The sequence below is a fragment of the Eutrigla gurnardus genome, assembly GCF_963514095.1.
Source record: "Eutrigla gurnardus genome assembly, chromosome: 15".
Taxonomy (NCBI): domain Eukaryota; kingdom Metazoa; phylum Chordata; class Actinopteri; order Perciformes; family Triglidae; genus Eutrigla; species Eutrigla gurnardus.
The window spans coordinates 1,828,384-1,840,307 of record NC_139938.1 but is presented as its reverse complement, the minus strand read 5'-3'; positions in this window follow the sequence as shown (position 1 = coordinate 1,840,307).

Sequence of the window (11,924 nt, the reverse complement as noted above, 5' to 3'; positions counted from 1 at the left end):
AAAAAAAGAGTTCGCCTCGGAGTCCTCTGTCATTTATGCTCTGAGAAAAAAGAAGAAAAAGAAAAAAAGAATCACACACAGGGCCCCTGTCTCATTTCTATGGCAACCTGAAGGCTATTATCGTACCTTGCCATTCATCATGAAAGGACTTCAGTTGAGGGGGGGGGGGGATTTTCCCCTGCTCACAGCTGGGAAACAGGAGGAAAAGGAATGAATGACCGAAAGAAAAAAATGTGCAGTAAAGTTCATTGACACTTACAGTACAACATTTGTTAATGTGACCACCAGCGGCTACATGTTAAACCTCCAGTCGTGGTTTGGATGCTAGTGCTCTCTAATGTCGGGCAATAAGACAAACGGTGCATCCTGACTCACCGTCAGCTGATGAAGACTGTGAAATATAGTCGAAAGCGAGTAAGTGGACCATTGAGTCAAATGTTTGACATCTCATACATTATCTGGGAGTTAGCTTGTGTTTATGTAAATAGCTGTGCTCACTTGCCCTCCAGCTACAGATGTACAGTACGATATATACATAATAATTCATCATTCATACATCTTAAAGCTAATTTATATCCACAACTCATCAGAGCCTGACCTGAGTGAATTTATTTATCATCATTTTTACATTCTTGGATACCAGCATGAAGCAGGGAGGGAAATCTGGATCAGTTACCTTCTTTTTCCTTTTTACAGTCCGAATGAAATAATAGAAGATTATTGGTTTGGCTGTTGTTGTGGTATTATTTGCACTCAACCACAAGCAAAATATTTCCTATCTTTTCCCAATAAGTTGCTTAAATCTGCCAATGAGCGGGAATGATTGTTGTTTGGAACGCTCCGAAGGATTCAGTAAACTAGGTTTGAGCGCTGGCAGCAGAGTGAGCCGGTTAGTGTGACAGTGCATTAGCAGCCAGAGTCCATTCTCTGCATCCCCAGAGAGACCAGAACGGGCATATTAACATTCTCCTCAGAAGGGCCACAGGATCTGCCTTCAATGGCGTCTGAATCCAAACAAAAGACAGTGTGTGTGTGTGTGTGTGTGTGTGTGTGTGTGTGTGTGTGTGTGTGTGTGTGTGTGTGTGTGTGTGTGTGTGTGTGTGACGAGGAGAAAAAAAGCAGGGATAAAGAACGAGGGAAAAGGGCTACAGTAGGCAGAGGACTGCATATCTATCGCTGGCTGCTGTGTACACATTTGCATTTCCCCTCCATACTGTGACCTCCTACCCCACACAACCAACAGCTGTTGCCTCATTCCTCCTGGAGAAACATGTAAAAATGAAGAACATGAATATGAGTCAAAACCCCCCCAAATCTGACTCATGACGTTCTCGTCTATCGGCGATCATAAGTTAGCTCCCTTTTATTTTCTGTTTAGTGATCAACAGTCGTCCACACTGTGACTGACGGTTCAGTGAGTTTTGCTTTGTGAGGAACATGAGGATCTGATGTAACTGTAACAGCGACGGGAGGATAAAGGATTTTATTGCAGATTGTGAAAAGTGACAAACAGAGCCCGATTAAAAAAGAAAATACTGGAATGATTATTTAAGGAAAGACTCAGACAATGTTGCTATTTTGTTAACCTTTATTTTTGCAGGACAACCTGGTGGTTTCTGATGACGTTGCTTGCGTTTGTTTGTTTTCACTGAAAAAGACGTTCACTAATAAATTATTCCAGGGTGTTTTAGTGCCATTTTTTAATGTTTGAAGCATGACGCTCACCTGGATGTAAATACAAAAGTCAGACAGGCCATGCTACATTTACAGCAGGCACACCAGTGCTTTGAGCTAAATGCTAACATTAGCGTTCTAGCAGGCTTTTACCTTCTGTGCTAAGCATGTTAGCATTTAGCAGTGAACACAGAACAGAGCTGAGGCTGATGGGAATGGCACTCGTCGTAGGTATTTAGTCGTGAACCAAAGCAAATTTCATGGGAATGCATTTAGTAATCATCAACCTCATGGTGGCGCTAGAGTTCACAAGGAAACATCGGCTGGGATCTGTGATCGTCACGTACAAACTGCTGTGTCGTCCATCTCATAGAGGAGGAATGTTTTACTGGATAAGTGAAGCATTTTACCTGCTGGAGGACAGTTTGGGAACACACGTAGTTAGGATTCGTCTCGTCCCGGAGATCTGTAAAATAAACGTTGATAAAAACATTCTGAGATATTTCAGGCTGGACCAAAGCAGGTGGACGACACTGTCGGCCCCAAAAAGGTGATGTGAAAACAATGGTGCTGAAAATAGATGTCTTTGCTTTCCAAACATTTGTTTTATCTCCCCATTATGACACACCATGCCCTCTTATAATACAGTATACTGCCATCAAAGCAACATTTTTTTATTTTGTTGACTGTGCCTGTCAATTATTTGTTTATTCATTTGTCATATTGCTGTATTTGACTGCTTACTACTATAATAGGAACTCCTATTTGTTACCTCTTCTATTAGTCAAGCAGCAGTTTCATGCAGTTGTCGTGTGTGAATACTCCATCGTACGACACAATACATGTTTCAACGGAACTTTTGCAAGCATGTCCATGATTAGTGCGTTGACATTTCATTTACTGGAAGTCATTCAGGACCCTTCTGCAGGGCGTTTCAGTCTCAGACAAAACATTTGCACATATATTCGAGGTATGTTGTTGATTGTGATCTCAGAAATGGCTGAAATTCAACCCCTTTTGGTTCCGTTTCTCTTGGACCAGATGACATTCAGATGCAGTGTGATGTTTGCATACTTGTAGCAGCGATTGAACAGCTCTGCGGTTGCCTTGCAGCTGGTGGGACGGAGGGCTTCCTCCACCAACCTGAGAAATGAAGCGTTTCATAAAAGCTGACAACATTTTAACCCCGCAGCCTTTGGCCTCGCATGTTCGGCAACTAACGCATGCAACCTCAGATGTATGGGCGTACTCTCGAGGGGCCGTTGGTTTTCTTCACACTCTGTATGATTTCATTAGTATGGTATAGTCTCTTCTTGGCAGCGTGTCTGAGAGGATCGAAGCCCTCCTGAACTCACCGCTGCATCACTCTGGCCTCCACCTACTCACATCCGTGTTTTTCCACCAAAGCGCAGTTCTCAGTACAGTAACAGCATTTCCATACTTAACAGCGGAAATGTTTACCCTTAATGATGCTCTGTATTTCACCCATATGTGATTCTGTTGGGGAAAAGTATGCAGCACCGTGTACTGCCTTTGTTGTACTGCAAAAATACTTAAAAGCGACGAGCACATCTAGAATGCAGGCATTTGTGAATTATTTATGGAGCTGTTTGGGAAAATGATTTATCTAGACAATTTAATTATGTTCACACATGTTCTGTGCAAATGGTGTTCGGAGGGAATGGAGCATGTGTGATATTCAGTCATTTTGTGATCGGCTCTGTGCGCATATGGTTAACAGCGGTACTTTTCAACCACGACTCAATATCTTTCTCAGCATATGTATTGATTTATATATATATATATATATATATATATATATATATATATATATATATATTGATTTATAAATATATATTGATTTATATATATATATGTGGTCATGTTCTCAGCACACACTTGGCTCCACAAACAGAAAATCCTGCAGAATCAGGGTTAGATTGTAATGAATATTTTCCTTTTAGAGAACAACAATCACATTTTGCAAAAAGGAGATGACACTTTTTACCTATAACATCATTTATAAATTAGCAATACAACAATGAGTTCACTGTCACACCCATGTGGCTAGCTTCTGGTTTAGCTTTGGGTAAGGTATTGGTACAAACAGTTAGAAACGTGCTATAACAGGTAACATGCACAACTAAACTCTGTGCAGGGATAAGCTCAGCTGCAATATGTTGTGAGTAAGCTATGAAAAAGCAGGATTGCAAAAATAAAGAAAAAGCCATAGTGGCTGGAGTGAGAAGCTGGCAAACACTTGAGGCTGGGTTCCACGATTTGGTTTTGAGTGCAGCAGGCAGGCGGGCAGACCTGCAGCACAAGCAGTAACAAGATGGCGGCGGTCTGCAGCAGCGAGCTCTGTCCAGGGAGAAAAAGGGAGACGGAGAGGCCGTGAGCGCAACATGCTCAGGGCGCCGAGGTGCCAAGTATCACAGGGATTTGGAGCCGGTCCCGTTAGTGCAGTGGCGGCTGGCCAGAGCAACGCCAACACCCATAAGAGCACCTTTAGGTGAGGGGGGCGCGAGAACAATGTAATGGCTGCCTACCAGACAGAGCTGCCGTACTGCAGTGATAAGGGAACAGGAAGGAGGGAGGTGGGGGGGCAGTCCAGGAGTTAGACACACCTGCTGCTGGAGCAACAGCAGCAGCAGCTACTGTAACAAGCAGGCAGACAGAGAGCCTGAGCTGGATTCAAACGTGAGCCCGGTCTCTCATCCTGGCGATCAGAGGGCATCTCAGGACTCGGGAGAGCACGAGTGAGATCACAGTGCAGCGAAGAGCTGCAAACGACAGACGAATGAGGACGTAAGGCTTTGCTGGCATATGCTGTTCACTCACAGAGCAGATGTGTTTATTCATGCAGTTTTGACATGAACAATTAAAAAAACCTGACATGCTTATATGCTGAGGCTTGCTCCCAGCGTGTGCAGTAGAAAACAGTTGTGATTTAGTCAAACCACCTCATTTAGTGCATTATAACAGATCTACAGCAGCTATCATGGAACATCACAGAACCAGGTTTTAATTAAATAACAGTAATTGGTTGAACTATGTAGTAGCGCGAGCTCGTCATCACAGTATATCATTATTACAACCAACTGACAGAACTAAATACCTGGACATGCTCACACATGGTGATTGGATCTATATAACGTATACTGATCTGTGTAGTGTGTTTTCCTTCATCCCTGAAAATGGAAGCCTGACGTCTGCTTTCGCAGTAAAAGCTTTGTTTCTTCACCGAGCAAGCTGTCAGCGAGGCATTGAAGGATCTACTGTCCTCTAAATGGTCGGCCATTTTACAAGTTGGAAAAGAATCGAGCAGAGGCCGGGGGGCAAGGCTGTGGTGGGAGGTCTTAATAATGTGGCTTGAGCACACACACACACACACACACACACACACACACACACACACACACACACACACACACACACACACACACACACACACACACACACTCTGATAGAAGTACAGTCTGAATGCTCAAACTGCACACATGGAAGTTAGCTGCTTTCATTTTCAGTCATTACTGGTTTTTTGAGAGAGCAGAGGACATTTTTTTTTACAACCAAACCAAAATCATACATACGAATGTTTAGAACGTCACACACACCGACACCACGACCAACTGATGGAGACCTGCTGCTTCGAGTACATCACATTACTGCATTTACAGCCAAATACCTGAATGTGAAAATGTGTGTGACACATGGGACATGGGAAGTGTTGAGATTATGTACTTCTGCTAACAATAAATGCCCCCCCCCCCCTTCTGATTCTCTTTTTGATGCAAATCTCCAAGAGACTGAATGATGGGATTCCAATAATGCAGATGCACACACCAAAGCCCTACAGCTAAAACATCTCAATATGCAAATGATCACATGGAGCCGGAGACCTCAGCGGTGAAGCATTTCCGACCGTGGCAAGGAAAGATCAGGGCCCACATATAAAAGTGCATTCTAGATGTGACACAGAGTAGACAAGTCCAACTCCACTGTAAGGAGTATTTCTTTTTGTCTGTCAAGTGCGTGACAATGAGAATGAGTTGCACATTTACAGAAGTCAATGCTCATTAGAAGTGTTTGACCACATAGTAAAAATGCCTATTTAATGAAGCTCCGCATGGAGGGATTGTACAAAAAAAAGCTGTTAGCCGTGTCTTCAACCGCTCAGCTGACTTGGCTAAAAATGCCTTCAAATCAAAGCTGAATATAGACTCGCAGCTCAAAGCTACCTGTCCTTCAACCACGTGATCGCTGCATCACATTCCGCCCAAACTAATGAGGGAATGAGGACAAAACATCAAACAAATTCGCCGTTGAAATGCGTCTGAAGCTCCCTGAAAGACTGAGAGCGACTGAAGAAGAGGAAGGAGACGTGTAAAGGGTTACACACTGGAGGTGTGGATAAAGGGGAGGGAAGAGCTGGAAATGAAGCTGTTACTGTGATCACAGATCACCGACCAATTATAGAAACAGGCATTTTGCCTCCAGACACATTTCGACACGCTGAATGTTGGTTTCACAGCGAGCACAGGGACGACGTCCTTAGCATGACACTTATTGTCGGTAGCCGGAGACCTGACGCAGCCCCAAGTACAATACTGCATCAAACGCCTGGACCTACACCGTCTCGCTGGGATGGAGCATCACGCTGCCATCCTGCTTTCATCCAGAGTTTAATGACTTGACACCCATGGGAGAGGAGCCCTGCTGCACACATGCACAAGTATCCCACAATTCCCACTTGAACATGCAGAGTTTCCCTATTCAGTATCTTATTCACATGTGAATCCCACACACACACAGATTGGAGGACCAAGTATAGAAGAAAAAAGATGATAATTTTCATGAGGTCAAACACAAGTGTACCGAGCTTTCAGTTCACGCTCTCACCAGTACTTTGTGCTGCTCTCAAGATGAGGCCCGCAGGAACCAGTCGGGATGAATTTGTTTCATTTGTCCGTTATATAATAGAAAATAAAGTAAAGCACTGAATTCCATTCTGCAAAGGGTGATTTGCACTCTGCAGCTCGGTGATCTTATAGACGCTACAATGATTTTCTGATGCATATAAATGAATGTTTGCTGATTTATTGTGTAACTACAGTACACAGTACAGTGTGTCTAGCACTGTTTTTTACAGACTGAGTGAAGTCCTTGTGCTGCTCGCCAACGTTAGCATGTGTAACATTAGTCACTGTGGGTGTAACCTTAGTCATAAATTCCTCATTCATCGTACCTGCCCATAAAAAATGAGGATTCTGTAAATATGACACACTCCTCCATATCACCCCACCTTGTGTGGACGTCCCCCCATCCCAGTCACATGTCCTTCTTACCCACATTCCTCTATCCATCTCCCCCTCTCCCCCGCCCGATGCCCCACACACTGTGCCTGGCTCTGAGTCTAACCCCCCCATAACCTGAAAGAAACCCAATGTTCTTCCTTATCCTTCCCCTCTATCTCTAGTTTTTTCCGTGTGTGGATCATATGAGCGTTCCCCGTCACCGTGCCGAGCTTGAAAAAAAGCAAAAGTCGTCTCTTCTTCGCCGCCGCTTTGTGTCTTTCCGCCATGATCGTCTCTTCACTCTTTTTTTTTTTTAGGTTACAGAGATGTGTGAGCGCCCCTCGCAGCTCCCAAGAACCCAACCCGTGCACATCACAGCAAAACGTCACAAGTTAGGGTCTCAGGGAATGAGAGAGGTACAGATTGTTATTTTTTTGTCTGGTCTATGCGACATACAGTAGATCATCTGCTGCACGAGCGCTGTGGCTGAGGCTGGACCAGACAATGGCAGCTTCCTCTCTCGCTGGCTTTGTGCTGTTTCCTAAGTCTCCGTTTTACCACTAAGGTCTCGCGAAGTAGGGATCCGCATGTGACCACCGCACAACACTTTATACTGTATAAGACAATATGAGTCACGAGTCAAATACCGATGCAAACTGTAAATCACAAGCACACACTCACACACTCAAACTGACCACGTATCGTCTTACTGCCAGTGAACACATGCACACTGTACATGCTTATACTGTAGTCACCACTGAATGGCCATACACACCCAAGCAGCATTTTATTACCATATGATGTTCATGAGAATGACTCTGCCTCAGCATATTTTGGCCTAGCTGCCGCAGCCCGGCTTGGCAATGGTGGTGTAGTAATCTGTCGTACAACATCTTTTGTTCTTCACTTAAAATGCCAAAATGCTGCAGCATGCACACACGCAGCAGTACCAGTCGGGTGACAAGCAGAGCAGCGGAGGCAGATAAAAATCCCCCTCCATCACTTAAAAAAACCCCAAAGCTGCTTACAACTTATACCCTCCCTATGAGATATATCCCATCTCCATACGTGGCAGGCTTGTCAGTCCTCTGAGACCGCACCTGTCAATCATGCGGCTCTGGCTGTATAGAGGGAAGGAGGAGGAGAAGGAGGTTGAAGAGATGAGATGCGAGGAAGGAGAGGAGGAAAAAAAGGGAGAACTCACCCAGCTGACCGTGGTGGCAGAAGCTGCCGCAGTCCTCTCTGTGTGTCTGCGCCGGTCAGCCTAGAAGAGGAACAGAGGAGGGGAGGATGTGGCCAGACAAAATGAAGACAGAGAGATTTGTGAGAAAAGGCTGGAGAGAGGAGTGGAGGAAGAGATTTTAGTGCGGCTAGCACAGGCTTTGTTGAATGGATCATTCGGACTAGCACATGAGGCTGTGTAGCAGATTGCTGCTGTCTAGCCGTCTGCTGCTCAGACATGCAAGACTATACCATGTGCAGCCAGAGAGAGAGAGAGAGAGAGAGAGAGACAGAGATACAGAGAGAGAGAGAGGGATGAAAGGGAGGGCATGAGTGGGGTTAAAGGGTTAAAGTAGGTGAACAAGAAATATAGCAAAGATGCGTTTGAATAAAAAACTTGATAGGAATGACTGACACTACAGTAAATGTACAAACTCTGGAGGAAATCAGCCAAAAACCAATCATTTAAATGTCTTTACATCTAGACAATAAGAATGCAAAAGGATGCATTGTAGTGGGCATCAGTAGAAAAACGGCATGCACAAGGAAAATATGTCGGATCAATGGGCCTGTCCACCGCTACACGCTTACTAGTACAGCAGAGCAGGAAAAAATGAGAAACAGAATGAGAAAGAAAGAGGAGGGAAAGCGTGGAACAAAAGCGGCATTAACGAAAGTCAACTTAAGGTCAGATACATAACTGATTTACATGAATAAAAAGAAACCATGCCACATACAAACCAATAAAGTAGACCCACAATCTCAGTAAAGTGCTCTATGTAAATCACAGCTCTACATTAGACCTTAAAAAACCCCCTAAAAAATACGGTTATCATCTAAAATGTGCTGTTATGTTTAAGAGTTTTGAAAATAGGCTCAGTCACAGAGCACCAAAACAGCCACAGTAAAGTGAATAATAGGAAAAAATGTGTAACGCCTGTTGCTATAGTGCCTCTGCCCGCTGCTACTCACCCCTCTTTCTCCATGTGACACTACTACCCATCTTTTTCTTCCCCTCTCTGTCTGTCTGTCTGTCTGTCTCCATCTGTCTCACATTTTCTGTCTGTTCTTGCCCGGCGCTTTAGTCTCGCTATATCACACCTCTCTGTCTGTGTCTGAGCCTCTGTATTTTCTTTCCCTCCTCTGCCTTGCATGCTTCATGGATTGCAGGCTTCGAGTCCCCAGGGCAGAGAAATTGTAGAGCCTCTGCTCACCCGTCTGTCTGTTACATACAGCAATCGAAACAGCAGCAGCATAGCGGGGAACGAGAAATAAATATCATCCATTCATTTCCTCCCACAGCTGAAATCACTTAAGGGTCTAAAGGCCTGCTATATGCAGAGAAGAGAGGTACAGAAAGGTAGAGAGGGAGGGAAACAGTGGAGAACAGCATACGGCACAGAAGAGAAAGAAAGCAGGCAAAGATAAGGCAATCACATTTTTATCTTACAATGTCTCTTTTCAAGCTCCTTCTCATTAAAGAAAAGAGGGGAAAAAAAATCCTTCCCTGGTCGGCAAGTCCGGTATTCTGTTCCCGTCTCTCCCCCTCTGTGTCTGTGAGAGTGACTGGGTATTACAGCGTGCGTTTCATGGAGGAAAAGGAGGGTGGGAACAAGATCGGAAGAGAAAAGGGGGGAGTAAGAGTGAAAACGCAGTTCAGGGAGCGGTAAAGGAAATGTAACTGGAAGCCTGGTGGTGCGGTAGTCTTATACTTTATCAGCATTAGCTGCTGTAACGCGGCAGAAAAGGCTTGTGTAAAAAGGACGAGAGACAAGATGGTAGGAAAGCGAGACCAATGGGGAAAGAGGGAATTACAGAACAGGGTTCCTCTGACGGACAACACACAATGGGCTTAGATCAGTGACAGCAACAAAAAAAAATGGCCAGTGTGGTTTCACACTATCAGCGTCTTTCCCTCCACTGGTTTCTTTGAGAGCGTATTCTTTTTAAATTGAAGGTCAAGTAGAAAAATCCTAAACACACGCTCACTTTTCTTTCTTTCTGACTTGAGCATCTCAAAAATCGTCCCTTTTGACTCCATTCCAGCTGGGTTTTTTAAAGCTGGAACAGACATCACATGCCATGTCCTCTCAACACATCACATGCACTTCGTTGCAGAGAAGGGTCCGTTCATATAACCTTGGTTCCACAAATGGTCTCTCTTTACTTTCACTTCTCTCTGTAACACCGACGCTTGGAGTCGGCACCAGCAGAACTAACATTAGAACAGCTAAACACGACTATTTAGAGGAATTTTCATTGAGGACAAAAACCTACACTTAGATTCCACAAGGAGGGCGTGGTGTGTGTGCTGGGGTGGGGGTGGGGGGTCACTAGGGAGAGCTCCTGTACAGTATGCCTCTTGCTGTATACTACCCTGTGGCCACAACAAAACCTCTCACACAGATAGGGACGCAAATGTAAAACACTTAGCTTAAACCAGGGAAAGAAAAAGCCCGGAGTAAGCTGGGTAAATATGCACCGAGCCCCCCCCCCCCGGTAGAGTCCTGCTGTATCTACTGTAACTGAGTGCTGGCTCTATCGTTCTGCAGACGCTGCCCCGTACTCAGGGCCCCTGCTTCATTCAGAGCTCCTTACTCCACCTCCAACGAACTTGGTGGCCTTGGGACGGAGAGCGAAGGGTTTAAGTGGAAACAGTCTTTCACCATCACACCACTTCATGCGCTACACATCTGCACACAGCTGCATACCGCACGACGGGGAGACCATCGCCCCTTAACAGGCTGCATTCTCTGCCGCGTTTTTAACTATTAGACTAGTTCAGACTTCGCACTGCATAAAGGAACATACTTTTATTGTAGTCCAAACGAAGATGCAGCAGGAATCATTTATTTTCACAAGTGTGTCACTCAGGGGAATCAATCAAATACATTAAAAAACAAAACAAAAAAAAACAGCCTAACATTGATTTCATGTTATCTGAGGGAGTGTCTTTTGACGGCAGTCCACCGCTGAAATTCAAACATCTCAAATTGGGAGTTTGGACGATAAAACTGAGATCTGTCTGTAAAGAACAGCTAAAAGTCACACAGCTTGTGACAAGTCTCGAGAAATGTATTTGTGTACGCAACGAATAAAGCAATAAATCAGCGTGTTTTACATCGCTGTAGATGATTTCAGGGGTCGGTGGTTTCCTTGGTTTGAAGCAGTGAAAGTTCTTACTGACTGTTTTGATCACAGCAGTGTCTTTACCACATAGCTGCACAGAGGAAATCTATCGCTTTGCTTAAGTGAAACTGAACTTTGTACATAATTGGCTGCAACGACCGTGTTCTTCCCCCTGCGGCTGTATGGTGTTTCCCTTCAGTGGCATCTCTTTCATTAGAGCGGCCCACAGACCTCGCTGCAGCAGCATGATGGTGCTTTCCCCCCAAAACTCACGTTGTCCCATTCTCTGATTGTTTTCATTTGGTCTTCCTGCCACAAATAATGTCTTTTTCTTTGTCATGTTCATGTTTCTCGAACACATTTTTTTTTATCTCTTGCTGCGCCTTGTAAAACACGTGAAACGTTGCATGCAATGAAATAATTCAAAATCAATATTTAAGGGTCAGATACAAAACCACCTGGTATTGAGACAATGTCATAAAAACCAAATAAAAAGTGCGCAGTTTAACATCACACAAGAAGTTTGGTTTGGTGAAATAATCCAGCGGTGTCCAGAGTGTGTGTGTCCTCAGGGAAAGCTAGGAGGCTGTACAGTTATCTCCT